Here is a 21,932-nt window from a genome sequence, read left to right as displayed (position 1 = left end):
TGTTGAATCCAATCCACCCCTTCACATCACCATATTTGTCTAAGATTCGTTTAATGTTGTATTTTCGCGTACGCCTAATTCTCCCAAACGGTTTTCCGATCAAATTTCTATTTGAATTTCTCATTCCTCCCATTAATTCTAATAACATTAGCTGAAGTGTACAAATTGTATTGTGTAATTCGATCTAAGAAAAAGATGAAGACATATATAAAACCACATTTAAGTTTTCCACTTGTCTCACATTCGTATGAAACGCATGTTGTGCTAAGTAGGTCTCTTCCAGCGTACTGCTTATAAAGGTTCCGCATTACACAGGTGTCGTATATTCTATCTTGCTATTGCAAGTGTACCGGGCGGTGTTGCTGGATATTCTCGCTTTCCGTTTCAGTCAGGTTTTACTGTAAATTCTAGTGTGCCGCTAATTGAAAAATATTATGGAACACTGTAAGACGAAAAACGTGCTATTTCCAGTCTTCCTGTCACACTAATTGTACTCACCTCCCATTTTCTGTGTTAATTAAGGATGAAATTTCGTTCAGTGGAAAAGACTGAGGTGGGGGTGAACAGTGGTTGCTGTATGTAGGAAAGGGGACAGAGTTGTGGGTAGTTTCAGGTTCAGTGCCATGATTACCGTCAAGAACAGAAGCCGTGTCCACTCACCGTGAAGCTGACCCCAGAAACTCAAACCGTGGGTCACGACCGTCCTTCGCACGAAGACAGGTTCCTCTTGAATTATATTATTTACTGATACCATCAATTGCATCCAGAGTAAAGCAATGAAGACCACACATGTACCTTTTTCTAGGAATAGTTCTGAATGTCTTTCCTGCTGCAAAAATGATGCAGTTCCTTTTCATAAGTTAGTACGAAACAAGGAAATACTGAATAATTTATGCATATGTTTGGAAAATTTAGCATCACAGATCAGAAACATATAAACTCGCGCTGTTTAACATAAATTGTTACGTTTGGGCTTAATTATATAGCCCGTTTGTTTGATACGTTGATCGATGATGGCAACAGTCTGTTGAATCCTACAGCGAAATGTAATGGCATGTCAGAAACGTTAATTTTGTGGTTCAAAATCGAAACTACGAGTAAGATGAAGTCAGCTCTTCCGCCACAGAACCAAGAGGCTTGAGCCAAATGGCTGTCTCTTGGGAGTGACTTGAGGAATTCAGTACTGTAAATATGTTTTTGTCTGTTTTTGTGCGTGTAGCAGCTACGCTGTTGTGCGTATGGGAAAGGAGAGAGAGCAAGAATCATCCGTGGATCCTGTTCTCGCCTTGTAATTCCAGTGGCGGACCTCCAATTGTCCTTACTCTGCACCCACACAGACTGACCCTGCACGGACAAACGGACAAGGTGCCCTCGAGTGAGAAGAAGCAATTCACTGGTTGACAGAAGTGTTCCTGTGTCTAAGCACAGCTGCGTTGTGGGGAAAAGGGCACTGGACGTGAAGATCAGCGTATTTTAACCGTTTAACTGAACGCATCCCGCTCCGGCAACTTTACCCTTATAAAAACCCTAGTTCCTATTGGATCTGACACTGCATGACCCCTAGATACCGTTAGGACATGGTGGGAAAAAGAAAAACTCTGCCCCCACGCCCAATTCGATGTCCAATTTGCGTAGGCAACCACTTCATTGACTTAGCTATCCTGGCTCACCGTTGAGTGATCGTATGTTATTTAAGACTCGTTATAAGGACTGCAAGGTTAGAGTCACATCAAAACATTCCTGACAGATTTACCGGCTGGCTACGAACTGGGTGACGTCTGATTCCCGGCAGACGCAGGGACTCATTTTCTTCACTATCACATCCAGATCAGAAAGTTCTGGATCCCGTCCAGCATCCTGTAAGACGGATACTAGTGGCCTCTTCTCCCGGGTTTCAGTGGTCGTGTGGAAAGCCGAAAGCTCCACCTAGTGTCGAGGTCGAGCTTTAACTCCATGTGTCTGTCTACCTTAAATCTTATATGCTACGTCTTAAAGTAGATTCTTAGATTAAAAAGGAAAAACAAGAGACAGACAAATACATGGATGAAAACGACCTGCAAATTATGCATTAATTAATGCACTCTGTAAAACGTGTGCACAAAATAGTGACCATACTGCGTTTCCCTAGAAATACCGTTATCACGTTACTAACGAATATTGCTTAATGAGGAAAATTTTGAAAACAAAACAGTTTTAAGTAAACTTCTGTGAATTTATTTAAGTAATAAAGATCTTGCCCTGAGTAGGCCTATTTTATCTTCAACGATTGCAGCCGCGAGAGTCCTTCAGCAACTCCTATCAAAAATTTGCATGTCTCATTACACGGCTAAAGTTTTAAGAATAACGCTAATGCTAGTCATTCCCTGCCTTCTAAAAGACTACATTTAATCGATATAATTATTCAGACACTGGCCTAAATGTATAATAGGCGAATTTGCCTTGAAGATGCACGGGGAATGGAGTTATAGCACCACACATTCTTAAACTCAGCACTACTTGAATGTGAGTGATCAGCTTCGCGCTCCGGCAAATTTACCTCCTGGAAAAAATCCACCAGTAATCGTTGAGCAGGAGGATGGCTGGGCCCCACAGTTGATCTAGACGCGGTGGCGAAGAAGGGCATATGTCCCTGTCGGTAATCGGAACCACGTATTTCAGCCCTTAGACTAGTTACATCGGCTCCTATTCAGCGATTTATAAGCTTTAAGATTTAAACAATCCTAAATAATTTAATGCTAGCTATAACAAACGCGGCAGTATTCGACAACCCACAAAAAACATTTTGATCTTTTGAACTGAAATTATATTCTTGTTCCTGAAAAATCTTCTCAATTCAATGTACCAATTTGTGTGCTACGAAAACGTTTTAGAAAGAAATTAAATTAAATTTGAGCTTTATATAATGTAGGGGTTACACTATAGATCGATACATAGCACATTTAAATTCTCTCAAGGTTTTTTTTTTAGCGTAGATTTCCGATATCAAATTCCATTGAATTCAGTTACGCAGCTTCGGTAATGAAAGTGTAAAACCAACATCGATGGATATTTTCTACCCTTAATGCGTTCACTTCGTCCAAAGAACGCACAGTGACCCAGGGTCCAAATCCGCCTGTTCCCGCCACTGACATCTCTTCATATACATAAATGTATCCCCCTACATTCACGGTGTAATGAAGAAGAGTGAGAAAGATAGGGTTTGCCGTGGCGGGTCACTGACCTCTCCTTGTGTTCACGCAACACGCCTCGTCTTGACTGGGACCCGAGGCCTTCCTATCCCGACCCGTAACACTGAGACTCCTCTTTAGCTTGCCCTAGAGTTACAAACATTCTCCTCTTTCAGTGTTTATTCCGAATATTCTTGTCATATTTCATGACATCAAGATATTACATACAGGAAAGGCCAATGTCAATAATTTGTAATATTCTTAGTGTTTATGTGGAATATACACGAACAGTCACGGCGTTCTGCAAACATAGGCTATCAGTATCGAAAGTTCACTGAGGGAGCCAAATAAATCAGGATGTTCTAAGATAATTTGCGGCACCATCTCGCCTTTAAATGTATTATCTACTTACAGAGTCTAATATAAATAACAGTTAATAATTATCACAAATAAAAGGTCCATTTCTTGCGCAGCGTCCGCTGGTATAATTAAAACTACCTGACAATTTTAAGAAAGAGCTTAAAAGTTTCACACATTCGCAACACACTTACTGATACAGAGTGTCCACAAAAGATGTATAAAATGATCTCTGTTAGATTCGTGGCACAGCTGACAGCGGTGATCAAGTGACTGAAAAGCGGTCATCGTATTATAATGTGTATACATCTTTTGGGGACAGCCTGTTTTAATCGACTCTACTCGAAATACAGGCTTACATATATTCTTATTATTATTTTTATACCAAATTTCACTCCAATTTTAAATGCAGAAAAAAGGAGAAAGAATTCTAAATGTTACAGCACACAACTGGCTGCTGCATCATGACAACGCGCCAGCGCACACTGCCCTCAAAGTTCGGCAGTTTTTGGCCTCAAACACCATGGCCGTCATCCCGCACCCTCCTTATTCGCCGTGTGACTTCTTCCTCTTCCCAAAGATGAAAATTCAGCTAAAGGGAAGAAGATTTGAGACGATAGAAGAGATTCAGGCAGAATCGCAGATGGTGCTTGACAGGCTGACAAAGAAAGATTTCCAGGGATGCTTCCAGGCTTGGCAGCGGCGCTGGGATCGTTGTGTTCACTCCCAGGGGAACTACTTCGAGGGTGATGGATGAATTTAATACCTGTGATAAGTGTACGGGTTTTTTTATACGCGTAGTCTGGAAACTTTCCGATCGCACCTCGTATAATGCAGGCACCGTATCAAAACTATTTCGTGTTTTGCGCTTTAGGATTAATGAAGTTTTCTTATACAGCGAGATAAAACAGAAACAATATAAACTGCCACTGAATTAAGACGTCGAAACGTTCAAGTAACTATACATTCTTCATAATGATTGTGGTTACGTTGAGCGTCAGGTTCTTAGCAACCGACCAAAGGATTTATATAACTTCAAATAAAATGTAAATATAAACATAAACTGTAAGAACATAATTAATTAGAAGGAGGAGACTGTCAAATTTCAGGACACTATCCAAGAATCCGACTGGAGAGACAGGACAAAAACCAAAGACTTCAATCAGGCTAGCCAGCAATGCGTTAGAGTTTCGAAGCGGGTAACACTCAAATACAAGTCTAGAAGTTACTTCTACGCCGCCCAGCTCCGTATGATTCTTTTTTCGAAACAGTACGTGGGGACAATAACTGGCTTACTACAAAGTCCAATGACAGAACTCTTGCGAACAAGGTGGCGAACCTTATGTTTCAATAAAAGCAGAAAATTTGCTGACCAATTAAATTACCAGCAACTGCTCAAGAAAGACCATGGAGTTAAACTATTTTCTCTCCTTTTTTGTGAAATACAATATTTAAATTAATGTAAATGTTCCTAGATGGTCAATTTTGACGCTCAAACTACGGATTACAAGCCATACACTCTTTGTGAAACTTCAGTTATTTGATTTTAACAGGATGTAAAAAAAGTCCTTCTTTATCCCACGTGGCATTGGACGTAACGCGTAATAAGTGTGAGATCTGCAGGATAAATCGCTGACATATCAAAGACACGTGGACAAGCCAGGTCTTGATTCCAGACTACTTATTGAAAACTACGTACGTGATACTGAGGCTCGGCGCATGTTAGGAATACCGTACGTGGGACTCTGTTAGCGTTTGTAAGCTCTTCGTCCTACAATTCAGATATTATCATCGCCATCAGCAACTGTTAATAGCACGCCATTCTCCATTGACGTCATACGATTCTTCAGAAGGAACTAATGCAATTGTAAACCGTCTCCCTCGAGTACCCTTGACCGAGTCAACGACCGCTTCCTACAATCTGCTATCTCAGTGTCAGGCAATACGTAAAACGAAACAAAATAACGAATTATGAAAGATTAGTAAGCGTACTGTTTACTATCTAAAGCATCGTCGTTACGAAATTATATAAAACATACACGCACTACCTTCGGGCGAATGGCAAACATGCCATTATACTGACGGATTCTTAAATGGTTTTCGATTATAGTTAAAGCAGTTGGATTCGACCCGTGCTTCTCTGATAACTACTAAACTATGAATATGACAATAAAATGGTCTGTCAGGAAGCCTGGTGTAAAATTTATAGGGCAAACTGAAATTTCACACGTGTTCTGTATATTACAATCGCCCTGATGATGGAGGCGACAAGGACCTCTGAAACGTCGATAAACTTCTACCAGACTACAAGGTGCAACAACCTGGAAAACAGCCATCTTCAGGAAGGAAAGTTGTGCTTGTGGTTAAACAACACTTCATGAAGACGTATAGCAGAGTGGAATTACATATCCTAGCGGCACTAGATGGAACTGATTAGTCAGTTTCACACTCCGACCATTTTATCACCGGGAAAGAGCCCCGGGTCCTTTTTGTTGGACGTTGGGTGAGCACCTAAGCCAGTCTCGTCGTGGTGATGAAGAGAACAAACAATTCCTGTCAAATCGTGTCCAGAACTTCTGCTGAGATCAGGAAATGGACCATTCGCAGCGTAAATCGAAATAAGCCAAATTATTTGTTGGGTATCTATTTACGCGTATCTGTAACGTTATCTAATTGTAGTAAACTAAAAACTCTTAGTAATATAACTTTACAGCTGCAGATGAAATAAAAAGTCGAAGCTTTTCACATTAAAAGTTATATTACATCATAACGGTTTAAAACATACATAGATGGCATATTCCTTGCATTGTACAATTCTTTTGATTAATTATTGCCTGTTCGTGCATTGCGTGGTTTAAAAATTCATATTATGAGCGATATACAGTATTCAAGTTATAAATAACTTAATATACAAGGGCAGTAACGGGGACGAATCAGATGGGCCGATTTCTCGTCCTATTACAGACAATCTGCAGAAGAGAATATTCAAGCGGAATAATTATATGGCACGTACGCTATGCTTTTTAATTATTTTTTTTATTTGGGGAAAGCTCCAGGCACTCATCTCCGAGTGGACGCCATTTCCAGACACTCCTACTTTTATAACATTAATATTTCAAGAATCATGATTCAATAAAATGACTGACAAAATGTAAATTCAGAAATAAGGAGAAGCACGCTATGTGAAAGTGAATAATCTAAACTACTCTTTCGTCCTTGCTTCCGTTCCCTTCCCCGTTTACCCATCTATCCTTATATTGCCTATACATTGATGTTAACAATTTTCGTGTTCCTTTGTTCTCCCAGGTTTTCCCGGAGAACTGTTACCATTTATCTCGCTATATTTGGTATACGTATGCATACACAATGTGTGTATGTTTACTATACTGCCTGTACTGTATACACAGGTATGCATTTCGATTTATTTAAACACTTTGTTTTTTATGGATGAGTTATACACCGTCGGTCGGGAGGAGAAAAGCAGCGACAGCGTGAAGCTGACATTTGTCTCCATATGATTCCAACGCGGAGCGTGGAGACATTACACGGACTTAGTGACAGCAACAAAAATAGTGTGTGTATGAAAGAACTTTAGTACGCATTTGTAATTATATATTTACATGGATCCCCCGTTTTGGAGTTTCTACCACGTAGGGTATAACTCAGATGCAACGTAGTCTAACTCGAAGTTCAGTCTTGGAAATAATTTCATATGGCTTGAAATGAACAGTTCATCGAAGACGATGATTATAACAAAACATGTCTTAAAGAGATCGTTTCCAAAATCAAATTCATAGTTAAGAATTTAATAAAAATAATTATATTGAGGTTCACATTTATTGATTATTAATACTACCAACTTAGATTCTTAGCATCATCGAAAGCCTCGAGAACTGAAACGATGACAATAGAAAACTGATTTTTAATACCATTTGTTTTATTTGTGCATTTGAACTACGTTTTAACAAATATACATGCTGTATAAATTCATATGTACCAGTAATCATGAGTGAATAACTAAGAAGAATGTAAAAGAAAGTGGTCAACCCAGTACGTTCTTAGAAATGCTGACAAAAATCACGAACCTAAGTTAGAACGGCCTGTCTGTGAACCGAGATCAAAGCCAGGACATTCCGAATAGGCAGCGGGACGTTTGTCTAGACAACTACGAAGAGCACGTGGATCTGTGAACAACAGAGCGACCTTCAGATTTTCCCTTTCGTGTTTTGCAGCCTGTATGCAAATGAAGCGTCATTTCATTTCAAGAACAAACCTTGTTTCATTCAAATGCATGCATTCACAGGCATAGGTGCTCACGCATTTGCAGAAGAGCTTTTGCAAGCCGTGCAATAGATACTTGCTAAACCAGTCAACCGTGTTTTGCATTACATTAACAAAACTGACCTTCCTCTACTGTAAAAATATTAGCGAGATCAATCCCAGCACGTCGAAACCCTACCCTCTTTAAGGAAACCTGTTCTTAATCTCGCCGAAACGTATTTTGTGGTGAAGCTACTTTTTGTCCCATGTGATGAGAAAGGATGCCAGCTGTCGAGGTATTCGAACCATGCATTTTGCAACGACAGTTCCCTATTTAAATTTCCTTCTCACACTTATGGCTTTGAACATTCTGAGAAATGATTACTGTTTCCTCTGTACTAGGGTTCTGCAGAATCGGGAGCCTCTAACATGTTCTCAAAACTCAGAATTGTGTAATGAATGGCATGCTACGTGCCTCGACTATCTCATCTCTATCATCATAACAATAATAGACAAGAAATCCAGAAGGATGGAATGAAAGAAAGAAATAATGATCATTGGCACCGGTACAATTTATTTCGCTTATAAGAACACCCGACTGTGGAGGAATTAATGAAACTGAATCAGGATTCAAACAAGGTACCGACATTCCATTCTGTTTAAGTTTTCATTAAGCACAAATGTTTGCATAAACCTTAAGTTTATCTTCCTAGATAACAGAGAAGTAATGTATAGAATTATGAAAAAATAAGATGAGAAACATAGCTCAGTACATTACTTTGCGTGAGTGCGTGTTTACGTGAGTAGTAAGAATTTCTTCGCCGACCTCATCCCCAGCCGTTAGCACAGATAGTCTCCTACCACCAAAGTTACAACTCCGTTTGTTTGACTAAAGAAATAACTGCTGAAGTCGATGTCTTGTTCACATCAAGTCTGTGATCCTGCTTCTCCTACCACCGCTAAGTTATGCTGTGTTAAACATCCCTCTCGCCAGTGATGTCCAAACCGCTCAGCAAGCGACGCATTTGACTAGAGAAGTGTTACTTGGTATAAGGTTTCGTGAAGGGACTTAAAAATTTGTACTTTTTAAGTACAGTAAAACCTCTCTAAGTTGGACACTTAAGGGTTCCACGAAAATGTGTCCAACCTACAGAGGTGTCCAAGATAGAGGGAAAAATCAGATTGTGGTCTAATGAAAATATAATCTATTTATTTACATACACTTAGTACTGTAGGCTTACTTGAATTAGGAAGTAATGAAAATAGTACTGATAATAATCTTTTTAAGCCCACTCCCATGCATTACACATTACACCCCAGCCTCAGTAACATTTTATAAAGTTAATTCCACCAATTTTCGCTTCCCCATCGCAAAAAGAAAAATTCCATTTCTGTTAACACAGTCTGAACTCAAATGCAAGCACAGTACTGATGGAATTAAAACTGTGTCTTCTGCAATACTGTAGTCCGGTTAATGGTGCAGCAAAAGAATATTTAAACGCTTGCAATGCATTCCAATGATGGGTTCATGAGGAGGCATTCGTCAGTCAGAAATTCAAAATAACAAAATATTTAACTGAAAAAGTTTCCCTGAAAAGTATTGAAGCTAAGTGCGTGAACCTGTCCAACTTACAACAAAAGGGGTGTTCAAGTTCCAGGATAAAGAGGTGTCCAAGATATAGGGTATTGTGGACATGTAACATTACAGGATATTCGCCGGTTCCAATTAAAAGTGTCCAATATAAAGGGGTGTCCAACTTGAGGGGTTTTACTGTATATAGATTAGGCTCAGTGGCTATACGGCGCAGGTCTTGGCCGCTCGAAAACCGGGATCGTGGGTTCGAATCCATCCTTTTTCTGTGTTGTGTTATCCTGACACAAGCCTTGAGCCGGAGCAACCCCCCCCCCCCCCCCCAAATAATCCGCCCAAGTAAACCTTCCAAATGTTGAACAACGTTTTAGAAGTTGATAGAAAAGTTCTCTAGGAAACGTCAAGACTAGGAGAGGAATGCAGCGCCGATGCAGTATTTCTATAGCACCCTCTCGCGACCTCCAGCTCTCACGGATCACAGTTTGGGAAGCACTGACAAAGACAATTTTCTCAGAAAAGATTCCTTAGACTGGACATAACACAATCGCAAGGTTTCGATCATAATGGGACGATAGCGAAATTCGAACCCGTAACCTCCAATAAGTGCTGAGGTTTAGAATGTGTCAGTATTTACCTCCGTGCCTTCTGCCAGCCTTCATGACGCGGAGCTCAGGCACAGAAACAATTTCGAGACCGTTTTATTGTTTGTTGTCCGACAATCTTTATTATCATAACAAAAAAGAAGAACTCCTACTATCACTACTAAAAATAAATCACTTATTATACTTTTGCAAGAGCTGTACCCGACCAAAGTTTCTCTTTACCGTTACTCTTCCTTAAGGCATTGACCAATACCATTCATAACGACGTTTGTATCGAAAAGTGTGGTTGATATGGAACTACGCACACTCATTCTTTTTGATTCGGAACACTTAATTTGCAGTAAGAATTAAAAGCGAACACAGAACACACAAAACTGAATGGAATTAAATTGAAAGAAAATTAGAGGAATTACGTTTTTCGCGTATGAAATAAAAGTTTTTTTTCCAAACGTTTTGTGAAAAGATTTCGGCCTGAAAAATATAGACAGAACCTCAAGCCGTGACCAAAGGTTGCAGACATAAAAAGGGAGATAAATGAGCTGCATGTTCCACTCAAGGTAAAACAAAGCAAAACTTAATTTCAAGATGATCCCCAGCGTATTTCAACGTTTAGAGGAACGTTTTATTTATTAGTTATTTATTTTCAAAATATGCAAGGAAAGAACGTTTGCAAGAGAACATAACAGGACAATATTTCTTTCTCTCATTATTTATTTATTTTTGCAAAACAGTATTTGGGAAAGAATGAAAGAGAGACAGACAGACAGACATAAACACATATTTAGAAAGAAATATAGGAGGATACAGAAATAAAATATGTTGATGAATGTCTAATGTTCACAAATAAGTTATAATGAACATTAAGGTTTTCTGGTCTTGATATAATATAAATGGGTAGTATAATTTATCTATTGTATGTAATGGGTGGATGTATTTGTAAAGTATCACTAATTTTGTTAACACTTTGTAATGTGTGTAATATATTTTGTATTATTAAGACTTATTCCATAACCTATTGTTGTCTGACTAACTTATGGACAATGGAAGGTAATGCATATGTATATATGAAAGAAAGGAATGAATAAAGAAGAAATTGTGCGAATTCCACGAAAAAAATAAATGCCTTCCAACGCATTATCTTTACGCTGTTATTACGCATTTTAGAAACCAAAATGCCTAAGAATCATGACATGTTTCATAAAAAAACGTTACTTGCCTCATTAGGACGGATGTTGTATCAATGCAGACTCAGACTAACCGGAATATTTTATAATGCTTGGTCTCTGCAAAATGTTACCAGCTCTATTTAGGTTGATTGTAAGGCTCTAAAATGTCGTTCTAACCTAAGGGGAATTCGAAAATTATGTATTCGTCTATACTCCACATTTAGATACTGCCATATTTCATCGTTGATATTCTTTAGGTACCATTACACAGAATCTGTGTGGCATAAACTCCTCCTGAGAAAACACTGCATACAAATAGGTCTACTTGTCGAGGAGCAATATTTATTTAAATACACTAATGTAACCTAAAAGTAAGATACTAGAAATCATTGGACATGACAAGAGTGAAAAGATATATGTATGCTAAGCGCATCTGTAAAAGTTCTCAGCACTAAAGTGCAGAATTTTGTCAGCTCCTTAACGCAAAGGGCTCGGAAAAAATTAGTATATAATATAAAGTACGTATCTCATTATTATCTATATTTTATTTGAAACATTTTAATATATCTTCTGTTTATTTAACGAGAATCATGCCATAGTGTATCAGTTTAAACCCGAACAACTTTTTTTCACAAATTTAATGATATAGTGTACTGAATTATTATACACATCCATATCCACGAAACTGCTTTGCACGACTATGTCTGTCTAGCTGAAACACACGAACTAAAGGATGTGGAGTCCCTGTTTAGTGACACAAACTGAGGATAGAAGGCCTTAAAACAACTTTCATATTCAATTGCTCTGAATAAGTCTTTTACCATCAATAGCTTAAAAAGTCCATTCACGGCTTATTTAGCAAACGAAACTTAGACAAGACGTATTCAAAGGTTTTCTAAAAGTCAACGTCAGTAGAATTTAAATAAATGGATTTTAGGGTTTATTCCAGTATACCAGATGCTTTCTAGCAACTTTTACTCAGTCACTGGTCTTTATTTTTCTTAACTGCAGAGAAAATACATCGCTGACAATGCTAATCAACAGTGCAGATATTGTTTAGAGGCATAAGAATTTCTCTCGTATTTTCTTAAATATAAAATCAATTGAGCAATATTTCAAACAAAATTTAGACCATTAATATTTACATTTCATTGTCGTGTGTCATATCTTTTTTCGTACAGTGAACAGTTCTTAAGAAATTAAGTTAAGCTAGATCCCAGTTTCATGCAAAGCAGGGGTTTATTCGACCTGTAAGGACCAAAATTAAATTCGTCTCATATTAACATAAACACCCCTTCATCAAGTTTCATCGAAATCCGTCGAGTAGCTTTGGACGTAAAAAATGCAGATATGTATTCCTTTCACATTATGCACCCATTTCATTAACTCTGTGTAAATAAAACATAAAAAGTTAAAATTTTAAACTTACACTGGGCATCCCTGTAGAATTCTTCCATAGACATACATCCTCTCTCAGTTCTTTGAAGATAAAAAAAGGGTTAGAAAAGTGTTGCAGGAGCAAAAGTTTTGGTTCATCTCATTTCACCCCTCGGCGTTTACAATATGAAGACCACGTTTCCTCATTTAGTGTAAATTACCCGACTTACAAGCAAGCAAGCTGGCAGCACTACCAACCACATGGAGCAACATAAACCCTTCTACAGGACCCAGGGCAACGACCTTTATGGTCATGATAAAGCTGGTTGTACTTGTTCACGAACTAGCACCACGTTGGAACCAAGTGACCAAATTCGACAACTGCTTGTCGCCCGAATAAAGTTCATTCGCAGGATCAAGCGTAGACCTTGCACAGAACGGGTGTTTCACCAGCTGTTTCCAGCTGCAAAATATTAGTCCCTCTAATATGTTAAAAAAATATTAAAAGAACTTTAGAACTGTTTGAAACGCGGCCTGCATAACAGTCTTCTGTTCATTGTGTTAGGACGTCTTGCCATTTATGTTCGTTTTAATTTAATGATTTTAACCGATTATCTTAGCGTAAGATGTGAAGAGCGGAACTACCACTACCAGAAGGTTTAACACAAATAATATCAAGCACGCCACTGGACATGATCCTCTAAACCAGTACCAGCGCCATCCACCTCCAGCCTTCACAACCAACAACGTCAAACTACAAACATACTTATGTACAAACAGCATCGTCATATGGTGAAAATACAAGATATTTTGTAAAATATATTTTAAATGTTTTTAAATGTACTTTAAAATGTTTTAAAGTGCAAGTTCATTCCCTAATATCGTTCCCTAGCAGTCTAATCATACGTTATTACACAAAAATAACTTTCCTACTACCGTGAACATCAATCGCTTCATAACAAACTATTTATTTTATAGACTAATTTATGTTCGGGAAAAGCACTATTTTCATGTTGTCACAAAAATATTTTTGTTGGGGAGGCGGAGGATTTGAAACCTCAAAGCTTCAATTTAAATGTGAGCATAATTTCAAATAACGTTCTAAGAACACGACATGTAGTAAAGATGGTAGTTCTGTGTCCCCTCCTGGCTACAGAACACATCAATCATAGTAACAAAGGCAGAGTAATAAAATAAATATGCACGCAAATTGCATAGGGCGAAGAAGGAGTGACTGAAATCAGGATCCTTACGAAGTTTACAAGCAGCGATAGATCTGCTGAAATAATTATGAAGCATGAAAGCGACTGAAGGATTGCATTTAGCGAGCATCATTAAGATGGTACTTTGCTTTTTATTTAAATAATAAATCTAGCGTGTACAGGTTAACAACACATATGGAGTTCAGAACACGCAACTCATAGTAATTGTAAATTCTACTGCTGACGTTCATACCAACATGTCACGTATGAAGAAGCTTATAATTCAGGTTCTCATATTTAAAATTTCACTAAGTGTAAACAATCATTCTGCGTTTGGCGAGTACTTTGTCACCAGAGCATGACGCGCCCTCACTTTGAGGAAGGTTGAAACAGCCTTCTAATATAAACATGTTGAATAAAAGTCGTGAATAGCAGCTAAAAATGCTCCTCCATATTATGAAACAGTCATAATGATGATCCCTTACTATGCAATCAAAACAGAAGAGCTACCATGTAACGAATCGTTAGATAGGCCCCCGCAATTGGATAAGTTCTTTGGCACGGCTCAAGAAGAGGAAAAGGATATGGGATTTGAAAATAGGAATCATTATTTTTATCAGGTTTATGTTTTATGTCATATATATTTTTTTGTACGATAAGAATATTTATTAAATTCGTATGGTACAGCGTCTTCCCTGGAAAGTTCACAGTTCTTTAACCGAACAAAAATTACCTTTTTAGAGAGTCTGAGATTTATTCCTTTAAAATCTCCCTTGCATCCTATGTTTGTTTAGCTGAATCTAGTCTATATCACCGTACCCAACTTCTCAATGTGTTTTAATACTACCCACGTATCTATGCTTAAGTCTTCCAAGTCACTCACTTACCAAGTTAAGAAATTACCCGTCTTTTATGGAACCCTAAGTTTCAACAGCTCGCCACTGGGCCCTATACTAAGTCTAATGAATTCAATTGATATCCTCACACCTCCATCTCTAAACCCTTTTTAATACCATATTCCCATTTAATTACCCCAAGACATAAAATGTAATAAAAATCAGTTCACGCAGAGTAGATTTATACCTCAAGTATGAAGAAGCTACCAGGAGCTGTCACTTTGCAAAAACAAAAGGACCCCGAAGGAAACAAGGAAGACAGCAAACAATTTCTTTTTCTACCGAGTATGAGGCACAGGGAAGTACGGTCCTCGATGACATGATTATAATGACATTTCCGGTAACATTAAGGGAGTTTTCTTTTCTGTGCTAAATTACAAGGAGTGGATGTGACTTTGTATGAATTCTGTATCCAAGTCAGCAATATTCTAATTCAATTTTCATATCGAAAATGAAAAGGCACCGATATACAAGTACAAAAGTGTACAAACCTCCTGTTCAGTTTTAAATGAAGACACGGCATCTCATGAAATATAAAAGGAATGAAATAAAATGAAACCAATCGATATGTCAAAACGTTTTGTCACATCCCAAACAGCCATGTAATTGTGGGCATTTTAATGCAGGCCTATCCCAAAATTCATACGACGGGTGTAACATAACATTGAATTTGCATGTCTGTCATTCAGCTGTACGTTTAACTTATTATTAATATCTGAAGGAAAGCTGTCAGTTTAGAATATATATACATATACGATCACAGAACGTAGACTGCTTTGTTCTATAATTTTACCTTTTGAGTCTATTAGAGGAAATGGTCAGTGATGGGGCAAATATGAAATCGTATGTTCTGTTCATTCATTGTTTATTTGCCTAGGATGTTTCAAGTGTAATAATTATGTAGCGTGGAGTGAAATGGAATATGATGATGATGATGATGATGATGATAAGTAAGAATTCAGAAGACTGTCTGCTTAAAAGTGTCCGAAGGCACGAAGAATTAAGAATAATCGGTTCGATCTACTTCAGAATCTAAGGCGGTAGAACAATTACTGAACTGAAGAAATATGAATTTAGGGCCTAATTATTTCTTCTCATAATGTGTCAACCAACCAGATTTTATAGAAAATTAGGTTCGAAGTGTCCGGGCTAAGAAACTAAGAAAGCGGCGTTAAAGTTTTGTAGTTGTTGTTGTTGTTGTTGTTATTATTATTATTATTATTATTTAGGTATTAAACTCCCACGATAAGGAAAAAACATAGATTAAGGTGCCTGGAAGAGTAATTGGACCAAACAGGAGGGAACTAACAGGAATGCAGACGAAATTTATAACTTGTACTCTTCGCCAGATATCAATGAAGTGGTGAAACCATGCCGAATGAGATGGACAAAGCATGTAGCACGTGGTATAGAAGAAACAGACAAGGGAATTTGATAATACTTTTTATTAGACAAAGTGGCTGTGCTAGCGGATAAATTTTTGATCAGCAAAAATGTAAAATACTATACATCCGGACCCAACAGTTCCCGTGGCGAAACTACTTAATGTAATGAGTTCAAAGGGAAGAACACAGCATTGGTCCAAACCAGTTAAAATCCTAAGTAAAGTTGTTCCTGGCCCTTAAACACCATTTCATGCAGAAGTATGAAAACTTGGAGGTATAGTGCCACGCATTCGTAATCTCGGCACTAGACAGTGGAGAGTAGTTAGCTTCATCCCCCAGCCGCTTTAGCCCAAAGAATAAACCCCGGTTGGTTATCACTGGAGATGGACAAAACTGTACTTCTTTCGCGTTAGGTAAAATGATAAAAGGCTCTACGAAAAAACTGATTGTCAGGTTCAATGGCGTCCTATTGTGAATACATTTCTCTAAAATTAGGAGAAATTCTTGAGTAACTTACAACTTCTCAAGAAAAGTCCTGCACCTTACAAGTCAGTAAGTCGTAAGTTTTTAGGTTGTCATTGTATATCTACATAGAATGTGGAATCACTCTCACGATGAAAGACGAAGTTCTTACGAAAAGTCAGAAGATTCTTAAATTATACACGGCGTTACAGCCCACAAGACTGTTCTTTATTAGAAAGTCGGTTAGGGTTTACAAAAAAGACCGGTATCTAAGATTCTTTTCAATGTATCTGTTGTATCAGATTGTTGATTCTAAATTAATTAAAAATCTGCATTTTATTTGGCAGAGTTGTGCGTTGAGTGTCATCTGTGATAGGAGCCATCTGGTAACTCTAAATGGAGCCAAATATGAACTTCAACATTGAAGTCACAAATGCAAGAAACGACAGCTTCGCTCTCCACAGACCAAAGATCGCTGTGTTGCATGATGACAGAGAGATACACGCAAATGACAAAGATATAAAAAGAGACATTTATACAGCGTCACAACAGACGAGGAAGAGAGAAGCCAGACAGGACATGTAAACAGCATAACCTTGAACACACTGAGGAAGGTCAATAAGGGTGGTGGATACTGTCATAAAAAAAATTTAATTCTCCCACCCTGTTGATTGTTAACTGGAGACCCCCACCCTGTCCTAATACCACACACCCTACAGGCAGCAAGCCAAATTTCGGTAATAGTACATATTTCGTTTCCCATACAGCAAGAGTGGACTGGATGAAATAAACCAACTTTCGGCCAAAAGAAATTACTAAATTCGTGTGAGATTTCAGGTTCTCACAGCGGAAAGTTTGAAGACAACTGTCTTATAGGTTGTTACACCGCATAGTCTGGTAAATGTTACCAACAATTTAGAGGTCCTTACTACATCCATCATCAGGACGATGATAGCAGATGGGCGTAATAAATTTTGTATACAAAAACTGATATGTATTTTGCTCCAAAAATAAATTGTATGATGGACCTCTTGCAGAAGTTGTTGAGTGTAGACATGAACACCACAAGTTTGCCCTCCTTTTACTCTCAAGATCATAAGTGCAATATTTCGCACAATATGGCACTTTAATAATTTAATAAGTAAAAATATAGAGACCCAAGAACAGAAAATAAAAAGTTTATCTCTCCCGCTTTTACTCCAATATTGCGGGTGGCCTTGTCAGGGTTCGACTACACCTTTGCCGTTAACTTGCACAACTTTTTCGCGTTCCATGAAAACTCGTAAAAAATAAATAGATACGGGAACATACACCATAATCCATTCATCTCTCTTCCGTCTCACATTCCTTGCTCCATTCACCACCGTCAGTACCCAATTGAAAATCTTGTTAGACGCCGGCTTTCATTTGCCATTCCCTTGTTTAGACTGGTGGTGGGGTGATTATATCCCCCAACCCCCAGTAGCCCGTCTTTCCCCCGACTGCCACAACCCTCGTCTCATGGAACTCCTTCCGATCCGCCGCCCTCCTAATCAGCGACCTATTATCACCGCCAGAAATACTGCCTCGTGACAGGGCAGCTGGCTTATAGGAATAAACAAACAAAACCAAGTGATATATTGTAGGGATAGGCGACAGGCAGATAAAGGTAGATTTGTGTCACTTCCTTCCACCACTGAACGGTGTGGTATAGCGGTGCCTCGTATCCTGCAAATTTGGTGTTCGAACCCCATAACTATCCAGCCTAAGTGAAGGTGTTATACGATTCTTTATAAGTTACTTATCAAATGCGTTATTTTCATATCACTTATAGTGAACAACATATAGACCTACGAATTACGATATAAATATTCTGTCTGTATGATGAAATAGTCTGTTCACTACATCACAACAAAAGTTTCATATACAACTAAAGTGTGTGTCGTGGTCCATGCAAAACGCCACAAGCCTGTCTTCAGTGGTTAATTAACGTACGTAATTATTACATCAGATCCTTAAGAACCATCAGAGTGTTATCTTTCGCAGATCTATTACCACGCAACATTTCGAGATAATATATAGTGTTATCCCACCTAAGTTCGCAGGTTACCATGTCGGTATTATTATTGCGAAGAAATTAAAAAGTAGCCTTCAGCAGTGAGATATGTTCTGGTGGCTTGATATTCATATCAGTTCCTTCAGATGGTTCAAAGTGATTAAGAAACGGAAGACAGAGGAGCACACAACGCCACAGCACACCTTTCATAATAAATTAAAGAAAAAGAATTGAATATCGGCAGAGGACAAGAAATAAGCATTACTCTAATGCAACTAAATTTTATAACGGTATAGCGCATGCTACATCTTTCATGCCATCGTTGAATAGGAGGCTTTGTTGGAAGCTATTTTTTAACTTTCGCTACACAAAGGGTGAAGCACAGTCAACAACTTTTTGTGTGTTGGTGTCATTATCTGGCTGTTCACAGAGATGTTCAAGGAGGGAAAGAACTGTTTTTTACTTTAATCCTGGAAAGAATATTCTTGTGCGGTTGTGTTTTGCCATTTTGTTCCGATAATTACTATCTCTGAGATTACTTTCTCCTGTTATCGGCAGTATCCTATTTGGTGGAGGAAATCGTTACCAAATTGGTTGTTTCAATAGCCCTGTGAGTGAATGTCTTGTGCGTGTAAGCCTATGTAAGATTGTTCGGAGGGCATTGCACCGCGAAAGACCTAGTAAAAAAAAAAGTTTGGCTGGATAGAGGACAAGAGTCGAAATTCAATGACCCCCGAGTCTCTAAACTTCCAGAGGTCATCGGAAGGACATAGAACGGCAGAAGACGAGATGCAGTGTAGAAGGGAAGTGCGTTCACAGGAGATAGAATAGGGAGGGAAACAGATAGAAGGACAAGTAGACGGAACGATATACCGAATCTCCATTCAATTGTCAATGGTCCATTGACGCTTCTGAGGGGAAAAAATCTTCACGAGTTCAGGGGTTCTTAAACTTTTCAACAGTGTCAGCAATTGCTCTAACACACATTATATGGCTGACATTCATATATATGTGTTCATCAAGGGTTATACCTTTCTTTCCTTCAAATTCCTACTATATTTTCTTCATTCATCAAACTCAAATTACGTTTTCAGTTGAAATAACACATATTAGAAGCGTATTGCCTTTAGTAATGCTTCATTCAACATGCAATTCGGAGAACGCCTGCTACCTTGCAGTTTAAAATGTTTTGTCTTACAGTCTGCTATCTAAAAAAGTAAAAAATGATAATGGGCGTAATGATAATAAAATAGTGGCAATAATAATAATCGTCTAAAAACAACAACAAATATATCACCCCTTAACAATATGTAGTTTTGAAGCATTTGGCAGCTTAATATTTTAGTGCAGCACTGATTTCTACCGTTAGAACTCACAACCTTTCCCTGGCAGACTATTCAGAAAATGACGATAGAATTAATTTCCTTGTTATTCCAGCAGCTGTTCAAAGTTTAATTTCAGTGTGATCTAACAGGTACAGACCAACGTTTCGGAGAAACATGCTTTCTCCTGGGCCATTCCCCTAGCTCGACCTTCGTCTATCCCTTTATAAACTCTTCATTTCCCAGAACCGCTACTTCAATCCTGAAGATGGAAACAGCGTATTTCTCCCAAACGTTGGTATCTACCTACGAATCTACATGACATCACAACTCGCAAGAAGAGTACCGCCATCAACATATCCTTTACCTCTATCTAAATTACAAATCAAGCACATAAATATGGTGAAGTGAACTTAGAAGGAAATATGGTGTTATAGTGCTTGGGAAAAGGTGATGGAATAAAATAATTGCAGCCCAGTTTAAATCTCTAACCTCCTATCCGTACAGGGAAGCTTGAAATCAGTAAGTTGTAGCTGTTAGCAACGCCTGTAGTCACAATCTGATCTAGCCATTTCTGCACCTCGAGAAAGTTCAAAGATCTGAAACCCCCCAAAAAGTTTGTTTTACCAACATACATAACATTAATAACGTATAATATTAATATATTTAACCGAATAATAATCACACGTAATTAACCAATTCGTTTCATTCGCAGTTCGTAGTTCGTTTCACACCACATATGCTGCTGCCACAGCGGTAAAGCTCTCAATTTCTGTGATAACATTGTACATAATAATTTGTAAGTATCAGTCGTAGTCTATTTTAAGACATCATACCAGTAATTGCCTAAAGTAAACGAGTAAAAAAACCCGAAAAGTTCTAACTGAATAGCCGGCTTCATAGCCGGTAATTTAACCCAAGGCTTTCCGAGCACAAAGCAGTACAAACCACTGAACAGACACATTCGGTTTTGAGGTCGGTCGGAGCATGCACTAAACACATTCCGTTGTTCTCAAGTCACAGATAGGGTGGCGGTTGGTAAAGCGGACCTACAATTCAAAGTGGGTCCTAGTATTCCTCACACACACACAAAAACTCCTTTTGTCAGATGTAAACATTGACTGACGAGCTCAAAATTAGCATTGAAGCCGGGTGGTTTCGACCCCAAGGCCTATGGAAGCAGCATACGTATCCTTTGACTACGGCGTTCTCGGGATACTGAGAAAGCGCATCATGATTAGTCATTAATGACAAAAGTCAGCTCATCAGCCTAGGTTTCGAGACAGACTGGGAGAAGTAGACGGCATTAGGACAGACAAGAACGAATTCAGGAATTACTTTGTATTTTTATTAGGCTACCCAATTTCCAAAACAATAATATTGTCAATTATTTTGTGTGGCTGTAATAGATGGTCTCTTGCTTGATAGGAAGTACATGCTTAACAGACGTTTCAAAAATGTGAGCTCATGAAAACATTAAGACGTAAGAGAAATTAATCAAATGGACAGATAACTTGGGATATTACATAGCAAGGATGATGGTCGTTTCACAGCTAGTCTAATATCGTTTGGGCTAAGACTTGTCATGCAGCTCGAACGAGAAAAAAAAGAAAAAGGAAATAACTACCGAATTTGCATAGGGAAATTTGTTGAAACTTAGAAAAGCGGTAAGGATATAGGATAATAGCACAAGACAGATGTTGCAGAAACAGGTTTTGAGAAAAGGAAGCAGACCGATGAAATTCTATCAGGATCATGCCCAATGGCGAACTTTAATATTAACTACATTTAACCTCGAGGTTCTACTGCCGGAGGGTTTTCTGACATTCGGACATATAAAATCAGCGTATGAGCAGCAGGAACTCAGCAGCAATTGGGTAATTATGATCTCAGTACTGCCATGAGAGATCCGCTGCAGTTCCCTTTCAACACCAGTCTCTCATCTCAAAAAGGGATATGTGAATGGCTGAGACGTTAACACTCTGCCTTCCGCAAAAGCCGCTGAATAAACAAATGCAAACACGTTTTATAATTATTTGTTATTTGACAATAATGTTATCAACTATGGATTTTCTGTGTCGTCCAGTGAGATGATGTGATAATTTTATGT

At 38.3% G+C, this 21,932-nt stretch overlaps 1 protein-coding gene across 1 annotated transcript in view; it reads right to left on the bottom strand.

Annotated features, from left to right (window-relative positions):
* Positions 1–21,932, bottom strand: part of rib (BTB/POZ domain-containing protein ribbon) — a 155,240-nt gene that overhangs the window by 129,433 nt on the left and 3,875 nt on the right. The gene's annotated exons all lie outside the window — the stretch shown is intronic.

This window comes from Zootermopsis nevadensis, unplaced genomic scaffold (assembly GCF_977971745.1).
Source record: "Zootermopsis nevadensis isolate Lab colony 2312 unplaced genomic scaffold, Znev_1.0 Znev_ptg000022l, whole genome shotgun sequence".
NCBI lineage: Eukaryota > Metazoa > Arthropoda > Insecta > Blattodea > Termopsidae > Zootermopsis > Zootermopsis nevadensis.
The sequence above is the reverse complement of the archived record's forward strand: the minus strand, read 5'-3'. Positions and strand labels throughout refer to the sequence as shown.